This window comes from Papaver somniferum, chromosome 6, assembly GCF_003573695.1.
Source record: "Papaver somniferum cultivar HN1 chromosome 6, ASM357369v1, whole genome shotgun sequence".
Taxonomy (NCBI): domain Eukaryota; kingdom Viridiplantae; phylum Streptophyta; class Magnoliopsida; order Ranunculales; family Papaveraceae; genus Papaver; species Papaver somniferum.
In genome coordinates, this window is record NC_039363.1 from 80,305,627 (window position 1) to 80,333,203 (window position 27,577).

Genomic DNA, 27,577 nt, shown 5'->3' on the forward strand with positions numbered 1-27,577 from the left:
AAAAAGCAATAAATATATGAGCTAAACTCAGGTTTTTCTTAAACAGGAAAACAATTAACTAACAAGATTATTACCTCAAATTCCAAAGATAACAATAGTTCTTCTCCAATATTTTTGCGTCTTCCAGAGAGAATTGATATTGAAATATCATTATGTTGTCATCCTTATGTAAAACAAAGAATAACAACAACCAACCTTTACCAGAGAAAGGTTGAAAATCGGTTTTAACAATTGCAAGCAAAAGTTGAAAACCGCCGAAACACATATGCTTTTATGCTAAACCGAAATCGATTCAACATATTGTGACTTTTCACATATTGTTTCTATCAGAAACCCTCGTGATCCTTTGATAAAACCTACCAACATGGGCTAGAACTTAATCGTGCTAAATCAAAAAGTCACCCAAACCATAAGGGTTCAGAACATATGAGATCGAATATCAAGGTAATAAAGCCGAAATCAAACATCCCATAAACATACATAGCAATAATATAAAGCATTCAAGCACACGGTATGTAAATCGAAAACTATCACAGGAAAAATTAAAAATCAAATAATTTTATTCATAATAATAAGATAGTTTTATTCATAATAGACTAATACAATCGTTGAAAGAAATCAAAAATTGATGTATATTTTTCTGGATTAAGTATTATGTCATAACTTAATCTCTAGTGGTGCTAAACCTCAGTGTTCAAACTTTTAAAGCATGTCTCAAGAGACTTGTCAGCAACCACTTATTGTTTCTCAAGATTTTCAACTTGAACCTTCATATCAACAATATCAACTTTTGTTTCCTCAATCTTATCTTTGAGCCAATCTTGATTTCGAACTGTTATTATGAGATTGGTTCTTAGTTCCTAAACCTTGGATATATTCATCATATTGTCGAAACGAATCCACTTGATTTTGGTTGGATCTTGTAGGTTGTAAGCCAACAGACATGACTCATCTTGTGATCCAACTGAACTATCAGAATCATAATCAAACATGATATTTGATATGTTTTTCTTCTTCCTCTATATATTGATTCCTTGACAATCATTAACCTTTTGAGCTTCGTCCTTATTAGCCTGCGAGTTATTGGGGGCATGCTTGCTTATATATATATATATATATATATATATAAGGATTGATCAGGGTATCAGAATACAGACAAGAGATAGTTTCCCTTTAAAAAAAGACAACTTTCCGACCGAAAGATATCAAGGGAAACCGAAAATATTAAAAAAAAATATTTTGTGTCCTTTGTCCGAACTTCTCGAGTTGGAAGGTTCTTTAAAATTCGAAAATTCCAAATATAACCTATTTTTGGAAGATCATGTTAAACATGAACATTTTTCAGATAACCATGTATTCGCAGCTATCCATCAAGTATTACAACTTTTCTGATAAACAACTACACAAACAAATGTGCTCCAGTTTTATTGCGCCTTTCCCATCCATGAATAAGAGCACGAAAAAGGATGAGAGTGCACAATTTTGATACAATTAAGTTGTATCAGAGTAAGATTTTTCTAGCTTACAGTGATTATCAGAAACATAGTTCATGTTTCTCTTAGGGAACTTCTGCCCGAAATATTTTCTCCCAAGATGATGATCTTTTCTAACTCTAGAGATATGATCATGTGGAGAAACTGTACCGATGTGAGAATTTTCAGAGATAGATAAATCTCTCTTAATTCTCTCAATGAGATTTTCATAAGATTTTCTCATTCTAAGGACTTCCTTATGATTCACATCAGTGTGATTATCTGAAACCATTATCGGAAATTTCTGATTGTTTTTTTTGGCAGAGAATCTCTCTTTCCATTTCTTCTGGAGTCGTTCTTCATCAAAACTAGAATTGTTTCGATATGGGTGAGGATAAACCTTTTTCCAGAAGCGATTATCAACTCTTTTCTCCAACTCTTTTGAGTTGATCTTATGGGGTAGTGGTATGGTCCGCCTTTCTACTGAGGAATGGTCTTTCAGTTTTTTAAGACGATAAACTTCCTTCAAAAATTTTACCACTATATGTTGAAGAAGTATAAGTTTCGTGTCAAATGACTGAAAATTGTATTCCTTAAGATCACCATCACGGAATTGGTTCAAAGTTTCCTTTGGACAAGATTTAGTTTGATCATCAGTAGATCTAAAATCTGGTTTCTCATCCTCTTCTAACTTGATGTAGTTAGGCAAACTACCATCATCTTGATCTGTTTCAGATGTGATTAAACCGATTTTATCACAGTATGTAAAAGTCGACAAGGACTTTTAGTTTCCTCATTATCAGAAGAAATCCCAACAACATCATTAGTCAGAATCATAGGACGTGTCTCTTTATTTAATGTAAGAGATTTACCTAGAGCTTCTAGTTTGACAGTGAGCTCAATATTCTCTTTGGCTAGACAATCCAGTTTAATGTCTTTATCTCTGATCTCCTGTTTAAGAAGATTTGACTCTGTCTTTAATATAAGCATTTTAGAAGACAAAGATTGTATAGGCTTTATGAGTTCTACCAACTCTTTATCAGCATCTTCTCTTTCATCCGAGATAGACTTAGATGTTTTTGCAATTCCTGGATCATGAGTCAACGAAGTAGTAACATCTTCAACATTTGAGTATTCATACTCTTGCATAACATTAACTGAATCATACATGGATTCAATTTCTTATAGGTTGGATCGCACCAAACACAGATTGTTAGATATTTTCGTGTTTGCCTGCTCTGATACCAATTGAAAAGGCGAGGGTATCCAAATATACCTCAAGCTAAAACTTTTCCTACCTATAAGTCATTTCTCTGAAAGTGATTGTCTATGGACTGAGTCGAGACAATGCAACAAATTGATTCACACTTCGTGTGATCGTCTATGGATACGAGATCCAGACAATACAACAACGAAGTATGTTTACTTGATAAAAGGTTCAGACTTAACCAAACACAATAGGATTTCTATCAAGTAAATAGGAATTAGCGTTTGTGTAATTTATTTTAAATTATAATGACAAACAATTATAATTGCGGAAAGTAAAAGTAAATGACACAACAAGATTTTATTAACGAGGAAACCGCAATTGCAGAAAAACCCCGGGACCTTATCCAGATTTGAATACTCTCAGGATTAAGCCGCTATACAAAATAAACCAACTTCGTATAGTTGAGACCAAGCAATTAAATCTATAGTTCACCTAGTTCCGTCTGTATTCCCACGCCTCAAAGTTATGAATAAGTCACGTACTTGGAACAATTCCTTTGGTTCGTGTTCCAAACAGTAAAGGAACAACAAATCTGTTTGGTAGCAACTCTATTCAACCAAGCAACTAAACCTATAGTTCACCTAGTTTCGTCTGTATTCCCACGCCTCCAACTTATAAATAAGTCACGTACTTGGAACAATTCCTTTGGTTCGTATTCCAAATACTAAAGGAACAACAAATATGTTTGGTATCAACTCTATTCAACCAAGTGATATGAGTCGGACAAAGGCTCTTCCGTTTATCTTAACATAAAATCCTTCGTCAGGTCCTTAGATCTATCGTATGTTCAATTACAGAAGTAATCGTTTAAGATTAAGCCAACAAACTCTTAATCCAAAGAGTTGTGTTGATGTCGATCTACTCAATTAATCAATCCAATCTACCACAAGGATAAACCGATTATTAATTGGATCCTCTTTTACCAAAATAAGTATTGTGCACACCAAAGATTATAAACCCAAGTCAGATCTTCAATATAATATTTGTCTTCAAATCTTCTTAAATCTTCAATAAAAACCTGCACACAATCACTTGAATCTCTTGTGATGAATCACGCACAGAACGAAGTCTGTTCACAATGGATTATCAGAAGATCGTCTTTAGAACTAACAACAGTCTAAATATCCATGTCGAAACTCTAAACTAGTTTGAGTGAATCTTATATCAGAAGAGAAGATCCTCAAGCATAAACAAACTAGGTGCAATCAGATTTCAACCACCGTTAGTCAATCAAATCAATCGAAAACAAAATATAAACCGCAATTATCTAGTTTCCTACCAACGGTACACGCTAGAGATTCTCAATCCCAAATAAGACTTTAAACTGAGTGGCCGTAAGAGATTTCGCCTAATTAGGTTACTCTCCTCTCCGAATAGGCGGCTACACTAGTAACAACAACAAAAGAGGAAGTATGTTGTTACGAAGGTTTGGTTTTCTAGAAAGGCAAACTTCAAGTATTTATGGACAAGTAAGTTTGGACACCAAGGAATTTCCAAAACCGAAAATATTCTCAATATATTCATTAAAGCACCAATTCAGTTTCCATAATTCTTGGAAATGCTCTGTCCAAAAATAATGATCGAAATCTCTTGGAAAATCTAATTAGTAAATGCACATTAATAATTCTTGTATTTCCCTACAAAATGAAATTAATAACCTTAATTAAAAGATTCTTAACTTACTTATGTTTCGATCCTGGGATTTTCTTCCTTTATCTATTAAGGAATAACTTTGAACAATTAAAGAAATAAACATTCACAGCACGTGTTCAAAGTATGTCGACATCCTTACTTTGTAAGTTCTCTTTCACACTTACAACCTTGAAACTGATTTGACTTTCAAGAATTATATGATTGATCAAACAAACATCCAATCACAATCATGGGTTTAACGGTTCTACCAAAACAAGTTTCGGTTCTACCTCCATGTGAGTACTGTGCATAGTCACACTAGCTTTCCAAAAATTCGGTTGACTAGGTACTAGGATCGGTTCCCCACATATATATGGTATCTAACTTATATGTGTTACACATGTCCATAGGATCGGTTCCCCTTTGCCTAAAAACGTGTTGCACATGTCCATAGGATCGGTTCCCCTTTCTGCTATAAACCTTGTTGCACCTCATACAAGGATCGGTTCCCCTTTGTGATGTACTGCACCTCTTACTAGGATCGGTTCCACTTTCCCAAATTTGGTCAGACATAACACAAACCCGATCATACCATCTCATGTGATTACTTAAGATCGGTTTCACTAATAAAAGTCATACCAATAAATACATCATGCCTTTGTGAGTAGTTCTACCAAGAACACAAACAAGTTGTGAGCGGTTATACTCAATCACACATATTGGTTGTTCATAAGATATGCAATGAATAAAAAAACCAATAACACTGGAAATTTCCTTTTCGGCTCACAAACAGGTTTATGAACTTACTTCCTTAGAACACATGTAAAACATTGTTCCCTAGGATGAAATCCTCACCTCATACCCATACATAATCACAATAGCATTCAAATGATTATGGCGATGTCTTATCTACAAATTTAATGGTTAAGCAATAAACCTCGTATTGTATTCCTTAATACTATGTCTATCTAGAGTTCAAATATGCTTCGCAGTTATGTTTTCAATATGCACGACCTGAAAGATACGTTAGGGAATGAAACAGTTCAAGTCAAATATCACTAACCTCAAGTGGAAGGATGATTGTTGTCGTTGTTGCTCCTTGATTTTTCACATCTTCAAGTCTTCACAATACTTGTAATGTTTCATATCCTAATACTTTCAAGCTAACCTATACGAAGTTGACTCTAGTACATAATCAAGTGACTCTTAACATGAGTTTTGATTCACTAAAATATGACAACCAAAATTGGCATACCAACGCTTGGTGGGTTCAACCGAGCTATTCTCTAATAATCTCCCCCTTTGTCAATTTTAGTGACAAAACTCTTACATCATATGGATAAACAAATTACAAGAATTCATTACACATGCGCTTGATTCCCGAATTCAACAACACAATAACCTGTATACATTTAATCCTTTAAATGTCGATGTTGACATTATAATAACAAAGCTAATACTCCCTATAAAGGGAAGATAGGTAGATATTCAATCCGCACGTCTTTGTTATACCAATTCATATGACATGTTACTCCCCCTTAGTCTGTGCTTTCACTCTTTCGTTAGATACGCGTTCAAGCACCACTGTTCTTTTCCTTAGCGATACCAATAAATATAAAATCAATGCCAGATCACCTGTTTACTCCATATATTTCTCCGCCTTTTTTTCACAAAAATGACAAATAAAATCTCAATATACTTGCAACCTGTTGAGTTAGGCACGAGGATTCCATACATCATGTTCTGTTAACTAATATCAAAACTGAAACTACAAGTAGTTTTATTTTGATATGTTACCAAGGAAACAATTGTCCGAAATAATTTTTCCACTTTAGTTTAGCAAAACACAAATAAACTAAGCACCTTAGTCCCTTTGCTAACCGATTGTTCAAAAACAACCGCTTAATTAGATAAGACCAAATTAAAGATAACTCTATTTTTCTCATCAGGTTCTAATTATCCATAAAATTAGACCTTTAAATTTTAAACAAGACAAGTACTAGGTTAGTTAACTAGCATTTCTTATTAAGGCATTCGATTAGACTTGAATAACCGAAACATCACTTCGATAAGTCTAACTAAGATCAAAATTAACTTAGTTTCTCTTATCCGGGATCGAATTGGACTAAACAACTCATCCCGTACACCTTTTATTTCGTTAATCCATAAATAATTCATACAAACTAAAATAAATCAACTTGCATAATTATTCACCTCAACAGGAAGCAATTGAAACAACATAGACATTAAAAGCACCGCAATTGCACCAAAATTTTGTAAGCCTAAAAAATTAATACCATACAATAAAGCAAGATAACAATAGTTTTTATTAACCGGAACCAATTGAATCACACACATCCACACACACATCATGAAATAAACATCAATTGTACCGAAATTTTATTAAGCAAAATCAGTAAATATATATGATATAAACTCAGGCTTTTCTTAAACAAGAAAACAATTAAGTAACAAGATTGTTACCTCAAATTTCGCATCCACTTCTCCAATATGTTTGCATCTTCGTCCAGGGAGAATTGATATCGAAATATCATCATGTTGTCAGCCTTATGCAGAAACAAAAGAATAACAACAACCGACCTTTACCAGAGAAAGGTTGAAAATCTGTTTTAACAATTGCAAGCAAAAGTTGAAAACCGTCGAAACACATATGCTTTTATGCTAAACCAAAACCGATTCAACATATTTTGACTTTTTCACATATTGTTTCTACTAGAACCCCTCATGATTCTTTGATAAAGCCTACCAACATGGGCTAGAACTTAATCCTGCTAAATCAAAAAGTCACCCAAATCATAAGGGTTCACAATATATGAGACCGAATATTAAGGTAGTAAAACCGAAATCAAACATCCCATAAACATACATAGCAATAAGATAAAAGCATTCAAGCACAGGCTATGTAAACCAAAAACTATCACAAGAAAAATTACCAATCAAATAATTTTATTCATAATAGACCAATACAATCAATGAAAGAAATCAAAAAGTGATGTCTATTATTCTTGCAACCCAGTCCTTCATATCAGAGCTGAATGAAGGTGGATTACTACTCTTCATCTTTTGAATTTCTTCAAGTAGAAAACCTTGTTGCTTGACCAGAATCTCTTGTAGATGTGAAATTTTCGTGAAGGATTCTGCAAGAGCATGTAATTCTGTCTTAGATTGAACACAAAAATGTGTCAATGCCTCAATACACTGATCTTTATTCGGGGTATTCTCTCTTTACTTCTTGCTAAGCCAAACTCCCTTTCTGATTTTACCATTAATATCAAGATACAATCCAGACTTAGACTTAAAATGATCTTTCTGATCTTGCATCTTCCCCGGAGAAACCATTTGATCCAGACCCATAGTTCGGACAAGGAATGACCAAAGTAGGAGAAGAATCTTTTTATATTTTTCATACTACCGAAAATATAATATTCTAAAAATATGAATATATCAAATATCTTCAAATACTAGATGTTATTTCCATAATTTACACAACAATGCCTTGATTTTTCTTCTTCCTCACTCAAAGATTTGGCACACGTGGTGAGGAAAGAATTCTAATACCGATCAAGTGGTATTAGTATGAGATTTTCTCTCATTATGGAATTTTCAACAACCATGGTGTTCTTGATCTAGTATAGTATGAAAATATCTACTTTTTTTACCTCGAACTAACGAAGTATCTTGAGATTAACTGGAATTGCATATGCAACTTTTAGCAATTCTGTTTTTAAGATAATTTTTGCATCTTGTCTTATTTTTCCTTTTTCCATTGGATGATTTAGTAACATCGGAAGACATGTCCATTTTAAAAATGGGTAAGTCACTAACTAATGCAATATTAGCTGTTTCATCTTCTTCAGAATCGTATGAATCAGAGGTCTCATCTAGAGTTACAACCAATGCATTGCTTCCAGTGTATTTCTTAAGATTGGGATAGTCTTTAGCAATATGACCAAACCATTTACACTTGAAGCACCGCGGCTAATATTCATCATCATTTTCACGATCCTTTTTGACAAGAACTCGATCATGTGGGCGAGATGATCGATGAGTATCTTTAATGAATCTATTATTTCGCTTCTTTAAGAGATCTCAGAACTGTCTAGTAATCGATGATAATGATTGTTCAATTTCATCATCAGAGTTTTCTGCAATCTGTTCATCTGAATCATCCATTTGTCTATTCCTTTCCATTGGAGCTTTCGGAATTCTTGCAACTTTAAAAGCAATTCCTTTACCTTGAATAGACTGTGATTCATGATCAAAGATCTTTAACTTACCAACGAGTGTGCTTCGTGAGAGAGTTGAAGGATCGTTTGCTTCTATGATTCCATGCTTCTTAGAGTCGTATCTAGATGGCAACGATTTGAGAATTTTGCATACTATATCTTTTTCAGAAATAATCTTTCCTAACAAGAAAGAAGCATTGATTATCTCAGAGAGTTTAATATGAAACTCTTCAAAAGTGTCGTTGTCATCTATTCGAAGGTTTTCCCAATCGGGAGTGAGAGTTTGAAGTCTAGCTTATTTCTCTGATGAATTTCCTTCGAATATGATCTGAAGATTATCCTAAGCTTATTTCGAAGTTTGACATGTTGACACATGATGTTATAAATCACGACTTACAACATGAATAATAACATTCAAACCATCTGAATTCTGCTTTGCAAGTGACTTTTCTTCTTTCGAAAAATCTACTAAGCGTTTAAACTCAGTTTCCAAATTTTCTATTTTGGACGAATATAACCATCAATGACTAATATCCAAGTATTAAAGTCTCTTGATTGAAGAAAAGATCTCATAGAAGATTTCCACCATAGATAGTTTGTTCCGTCAAATCTTGGCGGTACGTTAATTGAAGTCGATTTATGAGAACTCGAGTTCATTCTTATAGGTTGGATTTCACCAGACACAAATTGTTAGATATTTTCGTGTTTGCCTGCTCTGATACCAATTGAAAAGGCGAGGGTACCCAAATATACCACAAGCTAAAACTTTTCCTACCTATAAGTCCATTCTCCGAAAGTGATTGTCTATGGACTGAGTCGATACAATACAACTAATCGATTCACACTTCGTGTAATCGTCTATGGATACGAGATCGAGACAATGCAATAATGAAGTATGTTTACTTGATACAAAGGTTCAGACTTAACCAAACACAATAGGATTGCTTATCAAGTAAATAGGAATTAACGTTTGTGTAATTTACTTTAATTGTAATGAAAAATTATAATGTGGAAATATAAAGTAAATGACACAACAAGATTTTATTAACGAGGAAACCGCAAATGCAGAAAAACCCCGATACCTTGTCCAGAATTGAATACTGTCAGGATTAAGCCGCTACACAAAATTATACCTAACTTCATATAGTTGAGACCAAGCAACTAAACCTATAGTTCACCAAGTTCCATCTGTATTCCCACGCCTCCAACTTATAAATAAGTCACGTACTTGGAACAATTCCTTTGGTTCGTATTCCAAACAGTAAAGAAACAACAAATCTTTTTAGTATCAACTCTATTCAACCAAGTGATATGAGCCGGAAAAAGGCTCTTCCTTATCTTAACATAAACTCCTTCGTCAGGTCCTTAGATCTATCTTATGCTCAATTACCGAAGTAATCGTTTAAGATTAAGCCAACAACACTCTTAATCCAAAGAATTGTGTTGATGCCGATTTACTCAATTAATCAATCCAATCTACCACAAGGATAAACCGATTATTAATTGGATCATCTTTTACCAAAACAAGTATTGTGCACACCAAAGATTATAAACCCAAGTCAGATCTTCAATATCTTCTTTGTCTTCAAATCTTCTTAAATCTTCAATAAAAACCTGCACACAATCACTTGAATCTCTTGTGATCAATCACGCACAGAACAGAGTCTGTTAACAATGGATTATCACAAGATCGTCTTTAGAACTAACAACAGTCTAAAGATCCCCGTCGAAACTCTGAACTAGTTTGAGTGAATCTTATATCATAAGAGAAGATATTCAAGCATAAACAAATTAGGTGCAATCAGATTTCAACCACCGTTAGTCAATCAAATCAATCGAAAACAAAAGATAAACCACTGATTATCTAGTTTCCCACTAACGGTACACGCTAGAGCTTCTCAATCCCAAATAATACTTTAAACTGAGCGGTCGTAAGAGATTTCGCCTAATTAGGTTACTCTCCTCTCCGAATAGGAGGCTACACCAGTAACAAAAAAAAGAAGAGGAAGTGTGTTGTTACGAAGGATTGGTTTGCTAGAAAGGCAAACTTCAAGTATTTGTAGACAAGGAAGTTTGGACATCAAGGAATTTCCAAAACCGAAAATATTCTCAAGATATTCATTAAAGCACAAATTCGGTTTCCATAATTCCTGGAAATGCTCTGTCCAAAAATAATGATCGAAATCTCTCGGAAAATCTAATTAGTAAATGCACGTTACTAATTATTGTATTTCCCTACAAAATGAAATTAATAACCTTAATTAAAAGATTCTTAACTTACTTATGTTTCGATCCTGGGATTTTCTTCCTTTAGATATTAAGGAATAACTTTGAACAATTAAAGAAATAAACATTCACAACACGTGTTCAAAGTATGTCGACATCCTTATGTAAGTTCTCTTTCACACTTACAACCTTGAAACCGATTTGCCACACTTCCAAAAAAGTTTAGAATTGGTTCATCTGACTTTCAAGAACTATGTGATTGATCAAACAAACATTCAATCACAATCATGGGTTTGACGGTTCTACCAAAACAAGTTTCGGTTATACCTCCATGTGAGTACTGCATAGTCACACTATCTTTCCAAAAATCCGGTTGACTAGGTACTAGGATCGGTTCCCCACATATATATGGTATCTAACTTATATGTGTTACACATGTCCATAGGATCGGTCCCCTTTGCCTAAAAACGAGTTGCACATGTCTATAGGATCGGTTACCCTTTGTGCTATAAACCTTGCTGCACCTCATACAAGGATCAGTTCCCCTTTGTGATGTACTGCACCTCTTACTAGGATCTAGAGGCAATCCTGATCTGGCAAGATACGAATTCCAAACAAGGAACCACCTTGGTAGACTCATATGGACGAATCTAGTGAGATGGGTGTGGCAACTCTGTAGTACGCAAATGAGAAGTTATAGAAAGATGAGGGTATGGGGAACCCACCTATTTTTCTGCTTAACCAATATTTCAACTCTCCTTAATTGTTCTAATTGAAAAATTCCTTCGAACTGACAAAAATGATTAATGTGCATTTGATATTACTTAATCATAAATATTAAACTTATAATGCGTAATAAAAAAGTAAAGCAGTGAAACCGGAGATTTTGTTATTTTAAAATCTATAAACTTACAGAAAAATCTCGAGACCTAGTTCGGATTGAACATTCACTGAATTAAGATGTCACACCTCTGATTACTTAAGATCCGTTTCAATAATAAAAGTCATACCAATACATAAGTCAGGTCTTTGTGAATGGTTCTACCAAGAACACAAACAAATTGTGAGCGGTTATACTCAATCACACATATTGGTTGTTCATAAGATATGCAATGAATAACAAAACCAATAACACCTGACAATTTCCTTTTCGGTTCACAAACAGATTTATGAACTTACTTCTTTAGAACACATGTAAAACATTGTTCCCTATGATGAAATCCTCACCACATACCTATACATAATCACAATAGCATTCAAATGATTATGGCGATGTCTTATCTACAAAGTTTAATGGTTAAGCGATAAACCTCGTATTGTATTCCTTAATACTATGTCTATCTAGAGTTCAGATATGCTTCGCAGTTACGTTTTCAATATGCACGACTTGAAAGATACGTTAGAGAATGAAACAATTCAAGTCAAATATCACTAACCCCAAGTGGAAGGATGATTGTTGTCGTTGTAGCTCCTTGCTTCTTCACATCTTCAAGTCTTCGCAATACTTGTAATGTCTCATATCCTAATACTTTCAAGCTAACCTATACAAAGTTGACTCTAGTACATAATCAAGCGACTCTTAACATGAGTTTTGATTCACTAAAATATGACAACCAAACTTGACATACTAACGCTTGGTGGGTTCAACCAAACAATGCTCTAACAACATGAGGCTGGTTCGAGGATTGGTTTCTTTGGTTTCTTTAATGGTGTTCTCGGGTATGTCTTGTTAACTCTTTGGTCTTGTCATGGGTTGCGGAAAGAGCATATAATAGTCTTTGATTATAATATAAGTTTTTCTGGTGGTGTTGGCCATGGATGTAGCCTGTAAAGGTGAACCACATATATCTTTTATTGTGGTTATGTGTGTTTGATTATCTTCTGTCTCTTTCTTATTATTTCTCTCACGTTTGGTTCAAATCACCAATTTCCTTTTGTGGTCTTGATTTCCGCTGCGCTCGGGGTGCCAATTTTCCCAACAGTTACTAAACAGATTTGTTATTCCTTTACTGTTTGGAATACAATCCAAAGGAATTGTACCATTACGTGACCTTCGAAGTCGGAAGCGCAGGGATACTGAGGAAACTAAGTGAACTAGGGTAATTGCTTGGTCTCAACTATACGAAGTCTGTGCAGATTTTGTATATCGGCTTAATTATGAGAGTATTCAATTTTGATTAGGTCCCGAGGTTTTTCTGCATTTACAGTTTTTCTCGTTAACGAAATCTTGTTGTGTCTTTTACTTTTCTATTTTCGGAATTATAATTGTTTATTATAATTAAAAGTAAAATACACAAATGTGAAATCCTCAATTACTTGATAATAATCCTATAGAGTTTGGTTAAGTCCGAACCTATTATCAAGTAACATACTTAGTTCTTGTATTTTCTCGATCTTGTATCCATAGTCAATCACACAAGTTATCTTGTTGTTGTATTGTCTCGATCTCGTATTCATAAACAATCACACAAAGTGTGAACCGGTTAGTTGTATTGTCTTGACTCAGTCCATAGACAATCACTTTCGGTAGAGGACTTATAGGTTGAAACAAAAAGATTGTGGTGTATTTAGGTACCCTCGTCTTTTCAATTGCAATATATGAAATCAAAAAGATTAATTACTACAAAAATCATCTTCCAAATAATTTCAGAATTTAAATAAATAAATCAAACATCATTGTTATAAAAAGGTATGGTGTTTGTCTCCATGATGACAAAAACTATCAGATGGACGACGTTTAATATAGACCCGATCCAAAGATCGGGAAGTTCCGGATGGAGTAGTCATCGGACGGTTAGGAAAGACCCGCGGTATTCGAAAGTAATACCAATTTGTGATAGGAAAATTTGTTGATTGGTCCAAAGCCCATATAGTTATTTAGAGTAAGGTCCAACCAGAATTTTTTTTTATCCGGAGGTCCAAAATTAATAAAAAAATGGAAATGACCATAATACCCCCTACTACCAAACGTGTGTGTCTACACTGCTTACAAATTTGAGTACATATCTGGCACACTTCTCACAAATTCGAGTACATATATGCTAACAAATTTGAGTACATATATGCCACACTGCTTACAAATCTGAGTACATATCTGTCGCACTGCTTACAAATTCGAGTATATATCCGCTGCTTACAATTCGAGTACATATCTGCTGCACCGCTTCCAGGTAAAGTACATATCTGTTAGAATCAATTATAAATAAATTAGCACATATTTCAGTATTGCGCATACGTACTCATGGATCAAACAAAAAAAAGTGACAAAACTCTAAATAAAACAGAATCAAAAGAAGTTTCTATCAGTACGCCTTATACGTACTGCGTATTCATGAAATAAAAATCAACTGCCTGTAAAAAAGAATTGATGAATCCTCCAAATGTCAGAGTTCAGTGCCGTACCTCAAGCCAAACTGATGTAGTTTCACTTCATGTGAACAGGTATTGACCTAGAAAGATGGTGTCTCCTTTCTTTACTGCCTGCACAAAATCATATAGCTTAGGATAACATAGTCACACAGGTATCGCAGAGACAACAATTGGAAGGTTCAAGGGAACATCTACACTGTCATCCTTCTTCCTAATCATTGTTTTCCAATTTTACGATATACATCAACAGAACGCAAACATATTCGAATTATGTGACAACAATTCCCAAGCCCAAACTGAAATTACACTATGATTTAACCAAAATTTCAGCACACCTTTGCTAATCCATCATAATTGATTGGCAATACATCTGAAGTTGCTTCTTTATCTTGATCCGGAGTCAAAACAACCGATGATTCAGCCTTCAGTGCAACCGATTTTTCACTTTTATTAAGAACTTGCAATTCAGGGCCTATTGTATCTAGCATAACCTGAAACAAGTGAACAACAAGATACGCACATTTATTATCAATTTTCACTCTATAATCCATAATAGCAATTCCAAAAAAACGATTCAAAAACTGCAACAACAACGAAGATCATGACAATTCCTTAAACAATCCAATTCAAATCAACAAAACTTACAACACAGAGCTTCTTAGTACTCTTAACAAGTATGATTAGTATGATTTTGAGAAAATAAAGAAAAAAAATAACTAGAAAATCAAATTGAGAGTTCAAATAAGCTAAAACCATCAAAATCTAACCAAAAAATCGAATAATTACGATCAAGATTCATAAAAACAGTACGTCATATACGTACTGATGTTTAATACACAAGCAAAAACTGAAACCAAACATATAGAAGCATAGTAAACACAGAAAAATCAGTACGTCATATACGTACTGATGGTTAATACATAAAACTAAACTGAAACCAAACCAAAAGCCAACAAAATGAAACTAAAATTCTAGATCTACAAACGAAACAAACGTAAAACATGATTTTATAACTAGATCTGGACTATTTTCATCAAAAACCTTCAGTACATCATATATGTACTGATGATTAATACACAAAAGCAAACTAAAAACAAACCAAAGACCAACAAAACCGAGTTAAAACATCAGATCTAATAATGAAATGAACATAAAACATCACTATCTATCTAGATCTAAAGTATTTTTACCAAAACTGAAGTAAAAAATTAACGAATCAAGCATGAAGATCATAAACACAAAAAAACTGAATTTAATTCCTCTTTTCGGAACCTTAAAATCTGAATTTTGAATTCTTTTTCCCATGAAATCAAGAGATTTGGATCTCAGATTAAGATAGAATCAATAAAAAACTTAAAATAAAGATCAGTATAGGTAAATCAACTTACGAAATACCTCAGAATCAAAACAAATATTTCAGTATTACATATACGTACTCATGGATCGAACCCAGAAATCAATTAAAAAACGCTGATAGAATCCAAAAACAATGACAAAACTTTGAATATAACCGAATCAACATCAGATCTAATACCTAAACATTAGATTTTGCTATAAACATAAAAATTTCTCTAATCCGAGAAGAAAAAAAACCTAAATTAAAATTAGCTTTTGAAGAAGAAAGGAAAAATGAAAACCTAAACTATACCAACAGTAAGGAAGTGAACCTACCGATTAGTCTTATTTTGAATTCACGAATTGATCAACACCTCAGAAGATCTTCATAGCCGGAGCTTTTCACCGAACCACAAATGAGAAAATGAAGAAGAAGAATAGATCGAGAAATGAAGAAGAAATGGATTTGGTCACTGCTTTATATACTTAAGGGTGTTTTCGGTATTTAAAAATACGTCCTCATATGTTCCACACGTGTGCAAGACCTGGGCTTAAAAAATTTGGTCCATTTTCATGTTTTCTTTTAATTATGGACCTCTGATTAGTGGGCTTTAATGGGTGGACCAGCCACTAACTAAGAACACTATAATGGTACCTATTGGTAATTCCTACTTTGTGATATTACTTTTGACAGACAAACGGGGAGACCTCTCTCACGATTCTGCATCCGGATGAAGTTTTTTACTCCAAAGAGAGAGAAAACATGATTCTGCGTTATCGTTCGCGAATGTCTTGCTCCGTTAAACCTCTCTCACGATTATGCATCTCGATCACGATCCCCTTCTAACCATCTAGGTAAGAAACAATTTCATCCATTGAACAAATAATCAACAAAGATTTAGAGGTATATTTTCATTATCCCTTTTTAAAACCCTAATTTTCATCCTCAATTAAAATTTTGTTTTACATGCTTAAATTTGAAAAATAGGTTAGTTCAGATTTATTAGCAGGAGCTGTCAGAGATGGTCGACCAGATTTCGAGCTTCAATTCGTTGTAAGATTTTGATTATGTTGACAAAATATCACAACTTTTTCCAGCAATTTTTAGAGCTGAAGAGAAATTCCAAGCAAAGAGAAGATAACGGACTGTAAAAAGTAAGTCATCCCATCTTATTCTGTTGTTTCATTCATTATTATTAGGGTTTTTTCATGAATTAGGGGTTTGCTTATTTCGCTGAAATTTTTTAAATTTGATAGTATCGAGACAGAGGGACATAACTTGAAGATGATGAAAATTCTGATTATGAACTGAATTAGGTCATTCTTTTAAGTTGTTACTTCTCCTGGTGCCGTTGATCTTAGGCCAGAAAATGCAATGAAGATATCGATTGAGATCAACAAGTATTTGGAGGTATGCCTGTGCTTGAGTCACTGAATTAATGGGGAAATTGTATCAGATTTGTGGTATTCCAGTCATAAGCGTTAAGGAGATGCTGAATCATACAAGCATTTTGTGTTAATCGAAGTGCGTGTTCTCTCAGTACCCGACAGCCCACAGTTCAAGTTGGAGCATGTGCTTTCAATACCCGCATATGTGGCATTTGCTAATCTGTGTAGTGATAGGTATTATCTTATCAAGTGCAAAACATAAAACCGTAAATTCACAAACTTACTATGGCTTTCAAGCTTCCCCCTATATTCCTTCCCACCTTCAATTTTTGACACAGAAGAGGATATTCTTAACCATGGTCACCGAAAGCATGATAACTTTTTTCAAGATAAGGCTTTATCGATATGAAGATCGCAGCAAAACCTTCGGGATATGCTTTTTTTAAGGAATCTTGAATTCTTTTAAATTGTGGTTTAGTTGTGAGGTATATGAATTTCTAATTTCTTAGGTTCTTCATTTCTTGGTGCTCCCTTAGTAAGTTATACTTTTAGTTCAAGGTTTTAAAATTCGTTTGCCCCTAAAAGTGATTTAAGAATTGCCTTATTAAGTTCACAGATAAGATTCTTGAAGTTGTCGACTACACTGTTACCTGTATGAATGAAATTTCCCCTTGCCCCTTGGAGATTAATGAACTTGAAAATTTAAGAAATGCTAACTACCATTTTCTTTTTAGATTATTGAATCACACGGTAGATACATAGTTATAAATGTTGAAAGAGTAGTTTAACTGTTCTACATATAAATAATGGAGACCAGGCCAACTCTCTTTGTTTCTTGATGTTAAAACTAGAATAGAGTTTAGTAAGTTTCAGACTACTTGATTGTCTGTTTACGGTTTGCTTTCAGAATGCTGATTATTGGGTAAGCTTTATGGATTTCATTTCCCAACCAAGAGATTTAATATGCTGCTAATTTTATTTTATTTTTTCTGTACGGTTATGGTGCAGACAACAACAAATTTCTTACAGAGAAAAGGCAGTCAGTGTGGAAGCTAGAACGAAATCATCAATTCATGTAGGCACGGACATGATTAAACAAAGGGTTTCTTCGGTAACTGAGAGTTAAGTAATTTTAGCTGTTTGACTGACATCTCTCTCGGGTTTGGAGGTTATATATATATATATTGTGATGACTACTAAATTAGGGAACACTGAAATTTTATGAAGGGGTAACTTACTCTTGCTGGATTTTTTATTAAGCTGGGGCGTTTTTGGTTTTATGCATTTTTTTTTGGAGGATAGTCAATTTTAATAACTTCATTGATTAATTTTTAAGTTCTGGATATTTCAATTCAATATATAATATTATGTTATGATTAGTTGTTTATCTTTGAATAATTGTGTAACATGCTCAACAATATTCTTTCATCATTCAATGATTTTAGCTAGAAAGATTCATAGGATACAAATTTGTTTGCACAAACAACGGTTGTATTCTAAATATCGGATATTGAAAATTTTGAGAGACAGATGGCTGGAGACTCTCTTCCGGAGCATCTCTAAAGCAGCTATTTTTCTTTTGTGACTAAGTTAGGAACTCTTTTTGTTCAAGCGAGACTATTTGTTATTCACATTTTGTTTGTGGGGATTCGAATATATTAGAGGTTTCACTTCAGGTAAGTTTATAAAATGGTGATTCATATGTAGGGTTAGCTCAATAAGTTGTCGTTGATGAAAGCAGGCCCTTGATAAGTTTTGTTGTTCAGATAGGGACTATACAATTGTGCATTCGAGGCATGGTGACTGACCCAAGTTGTTGGGTCATGTGCATTTGAGGCATGGTGACTTATCAGGTTTGTATTCTATTGTGATTTTTGTATAACCAGCTATGAATCAAAGCCGTTTCATTTTTCTTCTTGAATTTAAGCATTTACAATAATAGGTTATTAGTTATTGTGGCATCATATACTTCGGTAGTAATAAGTTATAATGAGAACGTAATGTGTGGATATCCAAATTTTAGCTAAGGAAGTTTAGTATTACTGAATTTGAAGTGTCAGTTTGTGTTGAATGAAAGCGTTTTTGATGCTCCAAATACCACTGCTAGCTAGAGAGAACAATAGTGATGGTTTAAAAAACTTCAATATCTAATTAAAATGCCACATCAATGACAATGGAATCAATAATATGTGAATTCATGATTGGGGAGCATCATGTGAAGGTCATTTAGACTTGAAGTATTTTTGTCCTTTATAAATTAACTTAATGCAGCCAATGTCGAGACAGAGAAAACTAGAGTTTCTTATGAATTTTTTGTCAACGAACATGCTTGCCACCAAGCCTGTTTCAGAATTGATTTCATCAGGTGCATATTATAACACATAAATTGTAGATGTTTAGGGTTTTGATCTGATGCCTTTTAAAATGTTGTCGGATTTGTTTGTTTTTTGGAAAAATAATCTGTTCACCAATACCACGGTGAGCTTGCGATATTTATCTAATCTGAGTTGCGGGTCAAAATGAGGATAAAATCTCTACACTTTTTCAATCACGAGAAGATATCTCTAGGTAATATCTTTTATATGTTCTCTAGATATCAAATGATGGTATGTGTAAGATTGGAATAATTTGTTCTTTTGATGTACTTAAAAGATGGTTTATTTCATAGATGGGTGAGTTTTTTTTTTGGAACTGTTTGATCGGCGAAGCAATTGGTGATGTTGAACTTTAGGAGGATGCTGCTGATGCCTTGGAACTTCGGTTCTGGGTATCCATGGTCAGATTCTAGATATGACAACTTAATTGTGTTTGGCCATTTTTGTTGGGTTGCAGTGCATGTGTACCCTATAGAGGCCCTGATGCAAAGCCATCTTGAAAGAAGAAGACTTGAAGGTAATGGAATTGCATTGGTTGAACTTCTCAGAAATAACTGAATAAACATCTCATTTTGGAATTAATAGGTGAACTTCCCCTTTGGGCTCATTTGATTAATATCGCACAAAACCCAGTTTCTGCTTTCCGTAAGGCAGTAAGTATATGTTGGTCATAAATTCGAGGGTTTTAACTTAGTGTTCCTTGCTGTCTTAGCTCAATTGGTAGAGCACATGACTTACATTCATGTAGTTGTGGGTTCGATTCCCACAGATGGCACATAAATCATGTGACTGATTAGATTTCTATGTATTGGCATAGTAATGATGAGTTTATGAGTTGTCTGGATTCTTTCATGTTGTTCTTTATACTTTTCTTCTACAAGTAATGAAATTTTCGGATCATAGTTTCTCATTTAGTTCATAGTTTCACCAAGAATGGTGATTATATCAGATTCTATTCTACCAATTCGCCATCTGTGTTATTTTCCCATAGTTCCTTTAGCATACATACCGCAAAATGATTATCTCAACACTAGCAGTAAAAGGTAGATGGGACAACAGAAGCGTTGGGAAAAAGAAAGGGAAAAACGACTCAGCACAAAACAAAATAAGCTAAATTTAGATGTTTCCTCTCTTCAAGCTAATGTAATTTTGTTGTTTATTGTATAGATGCGTCGTTATTTGAGTAATTCATGTCAGAGTTTTGATAATTGTTTGACTTTCCAGGTGACCAAGTTTAATGCAGCGGAGGACAACAACAACATAGTCAAAGTACATGACATCGGGAGCAACAGTCCCATGCAGTTTCTGCAGAAGTTAATTATCCAATTTTACATACCTCATCTCCACAATTCAACGTATAGTTCGGGTATTTTCCTATATGTGTTCATATTTGTGTGATTTATATCTATGTGTAATGCAATATAGATTATTGTTCTACTTGCCAGGTTGCATGGTTTAATACATAATTATATGTTTAGTATCTAACGAATTTGGGTTGATTATAAATCTATTTTGTTGAAAAACGAATCATAAAGATAAAAGTACTTATTAGACAGTTTTCATATGAATGAGATATTTTTTCTCTTTGTACTATATCAACAAGTTTCCCAGCAATCAGGTCGTCAAAACGAAGCTCGGTGTGAGAGATGCACCCGTCAAACAAGTATGCAACATGAGTTATTTTACAGTGTCAAACCTGGAAGCTACTGTTGTTATTGTTTGTATGTGGAATTATTGAATGGTATATACTACTGACAAAATTTAGCTGTGTATGTCATAGGCTAACCATCCCAAACGGATTGGCACATGCAATTCAAGCCACTTGCGCAAGAATATTATCTCAGACAGTCCGGTAAATATCTGAACGAATTATCTTTATGGAATTTGTCCTCTTCAAAAGCCTAAGTGCCTAAGAATATCTGTTTGATTGCAGATTAATGTACAGTGGAATTCAAGCATTTTGAGCGACAATGACGATATGATTGTAGACGCTTTAATGGAGCCTGTGCATTCAACTGTTAAACCGTTGGATTCAACTTATATGCAAACGTAACTGCATTTCTACACAAATTTTCGGCTTTATAGTTTCTTATATATCATTGTTTATGCGTGTGTCTGCTGACATGTTTAGGTCAGTTGCTAACGAAGATTTTATATCAGATTATTCTGATGAGTTTTGTGTCTTTCGGATGATGAGGAAGATGTTGGTATAAATAGCATCGTAAACTAGAAAGATGATATGGACTTATATGGTCATCATTATCTTGGTAAAAAGGATATTGAATGTCCAATGTAAAAAGGATATTGGATCGGCGAGAGAACGGAATCATCCAGGAAGAATCCAATCTTTGCAAAATGTTGCCCCAGAGGAAAAGTGCAAGGCTGAATTGCCTTGGAAAAATAATTGGGGACCCTTAACTACAGGACAAAAAAGGTCATGAAATAGTAATTGAGAGTTATTCCTTATCCCAACTTTTTTAAATGGCTAAACTATCCCAAATCATTAGTGATAATTAAGTTAATTAATTGTTAATTAGTTTAATTAAATTAAAATCAGATTTAGGAATAAAAATTTTGATAAAAGAAAAATTGTACTTTTGTGTTGTGGAGAGGAAGAAGTTGAGTTTTTGGGGGATTCCAGTAGAGGAATCATATTGCCCAAAATGAAGAACCGATCCTCAAAATGAAAAAACCGAAGCTCAAAACAATCAGGTAAACTTCATATACTCTTCAAATTGTATGAATGATGCCCCAAGTGGTCGATTCATGTACACTATGCAACTACTAGAATGAGGGTCGTTAAGTCGAGAGGGTAATAAACGAACGACTCTAAGGAGTCGTCAATTACTTGACACAACTTTTGACGACTCAAACCTGCAACTTTTGCAGGTTATGAAAAATCGTCAACCAAGTGTGATATAATTGACGACTCCAGCTAGTTAGGTCATATAGAGTCGTTAACTTAATATGTTTATAACCCAACGACTCTAAAACTTTTTACTCTCTGAAGATGTTACTCTTAGGGTCGTTAATTAGGCATTCTTATATACTGACGACCCTAGCGAGCCATTTCATAGATCAAGGGTCGGCAAGCAAAATTTATAAAACCAAACGACCCTTCAACATCTTTAACGACTTTAAAAATTTGACATGACGACCCTTCAACATAGTTAACGACTACAACCATTTGACATGACGACCCTTCCTATTTTTTGAACATGGAACAAATTTTGTATCATATGGAGTCGTTAGTTTCAGAAAGGGGTTGTCAAACAAAGAGTCGTTAATGATTTAAAAATATATTGACGACCTTGTCACTATTTGGGACAGAGAGGTGGTTCTGCATAAGACAAAGTCGTTCGTATTTAAAAAAGGGTCGTCGAGAAGAATCGTTAACGATTTAGAAATCCCTAGACGACACTATTCTAGGGCAGAAAACCAGGTTTAGGGTCGTTATCTAATACACCCTAATGGTTAACGATTTTTCATCAATTCAATATGCATATCAAAAATCGTTAAGTAATAAAAAACCGTGGTTAACGATCCTGGAACTGTAATTGCAATTTTGCAGTTGAAAACCTAATTTTTCAATCAACAAATCAAATTAAAATGCAAACCCAACTTAGATTAAGGGATTTTAGTTCACTTACGACGATGAACCGGTGAGAATTTTTTTTCTCAGAAGTCGTTAATGGAATGGGAAACAGTGGGAGAGAGGGAGCGGAGGAGAAGAAGAATGGGAGGAGAAGAAGTTATTAGAGAAGGGTAAAATAGTTATTTCACCATCATTCTGGAAGCCCCATATATCTTTTGGTGTGGTATAAAATGTGTCCTGGCTCCCAATTAATTTCCATAGCCCCCAATTCAGCGTTGGAAAAGTGATACTCGCACTGCAAGAGCCTTCCCGAAATTTGCTAGAATCATTGACCGGAGCCAAGTCAAGGTTTTTCATAGATTACATCCGAGAGCAGAATGCTTCAAATATTTTATCGGTCTTGGTTGCAAACTGGATAAGAGAGTTATGAAAGGTAACGACCTGACATCCGTTGCAATTCATGGAGAACTCCGGCACAACACCGGAACGCTACTACCCGATGAGGGTAAAGACCCATCTATCAACATTTGTATGTCAATCCTCGGATGTTCGTGTTAAACGGAATCCCCACTAGATAAAGACGTCCTTGGAACAATTCAACAAATTATCTCAAAAAACGTAATGTGTTTTGCACTAAGTATTCTTGGGAACAAGGAATTCTTAACAATGTCTATCCTTCTGAACAAAATGTCAAAGTCATGATGCATTATATTGAAAGCACATGATGAAAGGCGTTATAACCTGCCAATAGCTGATGAAGTTTCACTTATACTACTTGAAGATGGTTCTCAAAAATCCAACTTCAGGGATATAATACTTCATCGGAGGGAGGAAAATGGACTCAAATGTATTTAAAAATGTCACTCAACATACTTGCCATGCATTACGTTTTACTCTGTTGGCATCCTGATATAATACAACTAGATTCGGAAACAGGAAAACATACTATAAAAAGGCTAACTCTAAAACAATTTCAGAATTTCTGTTTCTATAAGCGTCCAGGCAAGAATCTATCATCCTATGAGCAAAAGATTTTTTTTTCAAGAGTATTTGGTAGGTGCTTAGGTATCAACTGAACAAAAGCCGCATGTATTATGTTAGGAAAAGTCAAGATAAATTGCGAGCAGATTCTTACAAAAATATAAAGGACTGTGAGGAATCTGAGCTGAATCACGACGATGGAGGTAATCCATACGTGTTATCATGACTTTTTATTGGTGGTCCAAGGCATATGTATGATATTTATCAAGATTCAATACCCATTACACGGTTTAATCATCATCCACATATCTTCCTAACAATATCCGGGAATCCACGTTGGTAAGAAATTCAAGATGAGCTTCCACCCAATTAATATGCTTCGGATCATCGTGATCTCATAACCCGTGTTTTCAAGTTGAAGAGAGTTGAGTTAGTGAAAGAAATAAACACAGGGAATGTGTTCATAAAATTAATTGATCATGTGTACACAATTAAGTTTCAAAACCATGTTTTACCTCATATGCATGCTCTTATTTAACAGGTTGACAAATTTATGTTTTCCGGATGGAAAAACCGATCCAGTTTCATTTGAGACTGTTAGGAAATGCAACATACATGGTCCATGTGGTTTGAACTCCTCATGTACATGAAGAATGGAAATGCAACGGAGGATATCCGAAGAAACATATTGAGAGTACAAGTATTAAAGAAAGTGGATATCCAATATATTGTCGCCGCGATAATGTCCGCAGGGGATACGAAGAGAACAACACAAATATTATTTTGTACAACCCTTACTTGTCTAGGATGTTCAACTATCACATTAATGTTGATATCTGTGGGGGTGTAAGAGCAACTGCAGTGGTGCGATCAAAACCAAAGATCAAAGATCAAAAAAAAGACCAAAATTTGGGTTTAGTCCGTGTTGTGACGCAACAGTACATGATTAAAATTTCATCAGGCGGACTTTAAAAGTCCGCCCCATTTTTTTTTTTGTAAAATTTTATCAGGCGGACTTTAAAAATCCGCCCCATTTTTTGTAAATTTCATCAGGCGGACTTTAAAAGTCCGCCCCATTAAAATTTTATCAGGCAGACTTTAAAAGTCCGCCCCATTCTTTGTAACTTTCATCAGGCGGACTTTAAAAGTCCGCCTCATTCTTTTTTTTTTATTTAATTAAAATTTCATCGGGCGTAATTTAAATCTCCGCCCGTTAACAAGCGTACTTTAAATTTACGCCCAGCAACAAGCGTACTTTAAATTTACGCCCGACTATATTAGAATTTGGGATTTGGTCGCGACCATATTTGGTCTGGAATTTGATCTTTGGTTGGGATTTGATCTTTACTCCGTCCCACTGTGTTACGATCTCATCCCAAATTTTTGGTTATACTCGCCCACTGTGGATGCTCTAAAGGCTGTTAAATACATAAATGTCTATAAAGGTCAGGATCGTGCAATACTAATTTGTGGTGTGTGTGTGAGGAACACTAAATTGATGCAAGGTATATTGGTCCACCTGAGGCTACATGGCTTTTATAAGGACACACAATGCAACAAGAATAACCTAAAGAAGCGTGTATAATGCAACTAAGTCAATTAAGAAGGTTAGCATCCATGGGGAACTCCAAACAGTGCATATGCTTATAGAGAGTTTCCACAATAATTTTTATGGGACAAGAGAAAATGGAAAGTAAGGAAGCATGGTTTTGCAATTACAAGGATGTACTTTCGGTAATTGTATGACTTGCGCTTATTACTAACAATTGTAGTCGATGCTAATTCACATGACAACCTGGAAACAACCGGTAATGGTGATGATAGGAAACTTAATGTGCGTTGCACCTAGAATTTTAGGAGATAACAATAGATGGCCCAAGTATTTAGAAGAGGCAGACGCGACGAAAAATGGGTTTCAATTAAGAAATTTTTCAATATTAATTTTTGTGACTGTAATCGAAATCAGCCAGACGATTTTCGGTCAAACTTTAGACTAAACATATGCAATGGTCTACATTTTAAACTTTGCATAAAGTATAATATCAGAAAGCCAACAAATAAGAAGGTATTTGATTTTGGGTTTTACCTTTTGGAAGAAGAGTTACGTGAATTTAGCAAGTCACTTAAAGATTACGAGGATATGCCAAGACCAAAACTGACATGCAGTGATATTGTTGCTGACAAGTTCATGCAGGAGCATCGGTGCCTTAAACTCGCAGTGTGTAATGCTGAAGTCGAAGATAGAATTAGGAAGTTGAATTCCGTTCGGTCATCATCGTACAACGCCATGTTTAGTTCTGTGAGAGATGTTGATGATAAAAAAAAAGTTCTCAATGGCAGCGTAGAAAATGCTAAAACATTTCTGTTTTTTAATACATTCGTGCCTAGCTTCTGCAGGGCTTGACACATAGTTATGACTGATATTTCGTCTCGAATTGCTTCACTTATTTTGGTAAAATATCGTCCAACATATGCTTGACGTTCAAGATTCCTATAAAAATAGTTGAGAATAGTGTTTGTGGAGTTGACAAACACGATACACAATCTAAACTCCTGAAATAAGTGAAACTAATTATATGGGAAGAAGTTCCCATGCATCATAGATTTTGCATTGAAGCAATTGATCCAATGCTACGTGATATTGGGAATAATAAAAAACTACTTGGTGGAATTATCATTGTTCCAGGAGGAGAGACAGACGTTGCATGTTATACCCGGTGGATGTCGTGGACAAGTCGTTGGAGCATGTCTGAGGAGATCATTGCTTTGGAATGATGTCATTGTCTTGAAACTCCATCAAAATATGCGTCTAGATGTGCTTGAACTGGATTTTCTTTTTCAATGTTCTTAGTATGAAAACCCCTAATGTTGTTTAAATCTCTTTGTTGTGTTTGTCCTTTAAAATGGCTCTGATATATATCTGTTGGATATAAATGATAGGTTGGTGATAGTTCCGAGGAAGTTGTTGAGCTTCCAAAGTCAGTAAATAGATGCAAGGACATGCCTGGACTGATGACCAGTCTTTATCCCTATCAGAGAAAAATCAGAAAATTATCTTCTGGACACTTTACTAAGAGGATTATAATGTCAGCTCGCAATGATGATGTGAAAAAATTAATACAGAATCAATGGAAATCTAGGTGGGGCTATGTACATATACCTTGCTGCTGAAAAGCTAGATTCGGATGATGTTGGAAAAACTCCACACGTTTTCAGCAAATTCCTGAAGAATTTAAATCCATCTGAAATGCCTCAGTTTAAGTTAGATATCAAAGTCCGCTTCCTAATCATGATGTTGATAAGTCTTGCACCAAGAAAAGGTCACTACAACGACACAAGACTATTGGTCACTAGATGTGGGCAACATATAATTGAAGCCAAAATTTTAATCGGCGAGAAAACCATAGAAATTGTATTCATCCCAAGGATAAGTTTCAAACTGTCTGCGTCAGAGATGGATATTAACCTGACTAGGCGTCAGTTTCATATTCGTCCTGCTTATGCTATGAAAATCAACATGCATGTCACAAGGAAACTCAGAGAAACATGTTGGAATCGATTTATCGACTCCTGTATTTATCCATGGGTAACTTCACGTAAAATTGTCGAGTCGCACTGCTGCACATAGGATAACTATGCTACTACCAACCAAGGATCTTCCGACCACAAACATTATCTACTCGAGG

At 34.6% G+C, this 27,577-nt stretch overlaps 1 long non-coding RNA gene and 1 other non-coding gene across 6 annotated transcripts; both read left to right on the forward strand.

Annotated features, from left to right (window-relative positions):
• The first annotated feature begins 16,280 nt into the window (after positions 1–16,280).
• On the forward strand, positions 16,281–21,457 carry LOC113285797. 5 transcript variants are annotated; one of them, XR_003328948.1, is made up of 9 exons: positions 16,281–16,406; positions 16,540–16,706; positions 16,809–17,174; positions 17,949–18,793; positions 19,773–19,832; positions 20,540–20,681; positions 20,919–20,978; positions 21,096–21,167; positions 21,249–21,457. It is a non-coding gene; the product is annotated as an uncharacterized LOC113285797 (long non-coding RNA). The 5 variants fall into 5 exon arrangements; XR_003328949.1 differs by having other exon boundaries at positions 17,949–18,616; positions 18,707–18,793; positions 20,540–20,978; XR_003328946.1 differs by having other exon boundaries at positions 20,540–20,978.
• On the forward strand, positions 20,018–20,090 carry TRNAV-UAC. Its single transcript has one exon. It is a non-coding gene; the product is annotated as a tRNA-Val (tRNA).
• Positions 21,458–27,577: the final 6,120 nt, after the last annotated feature.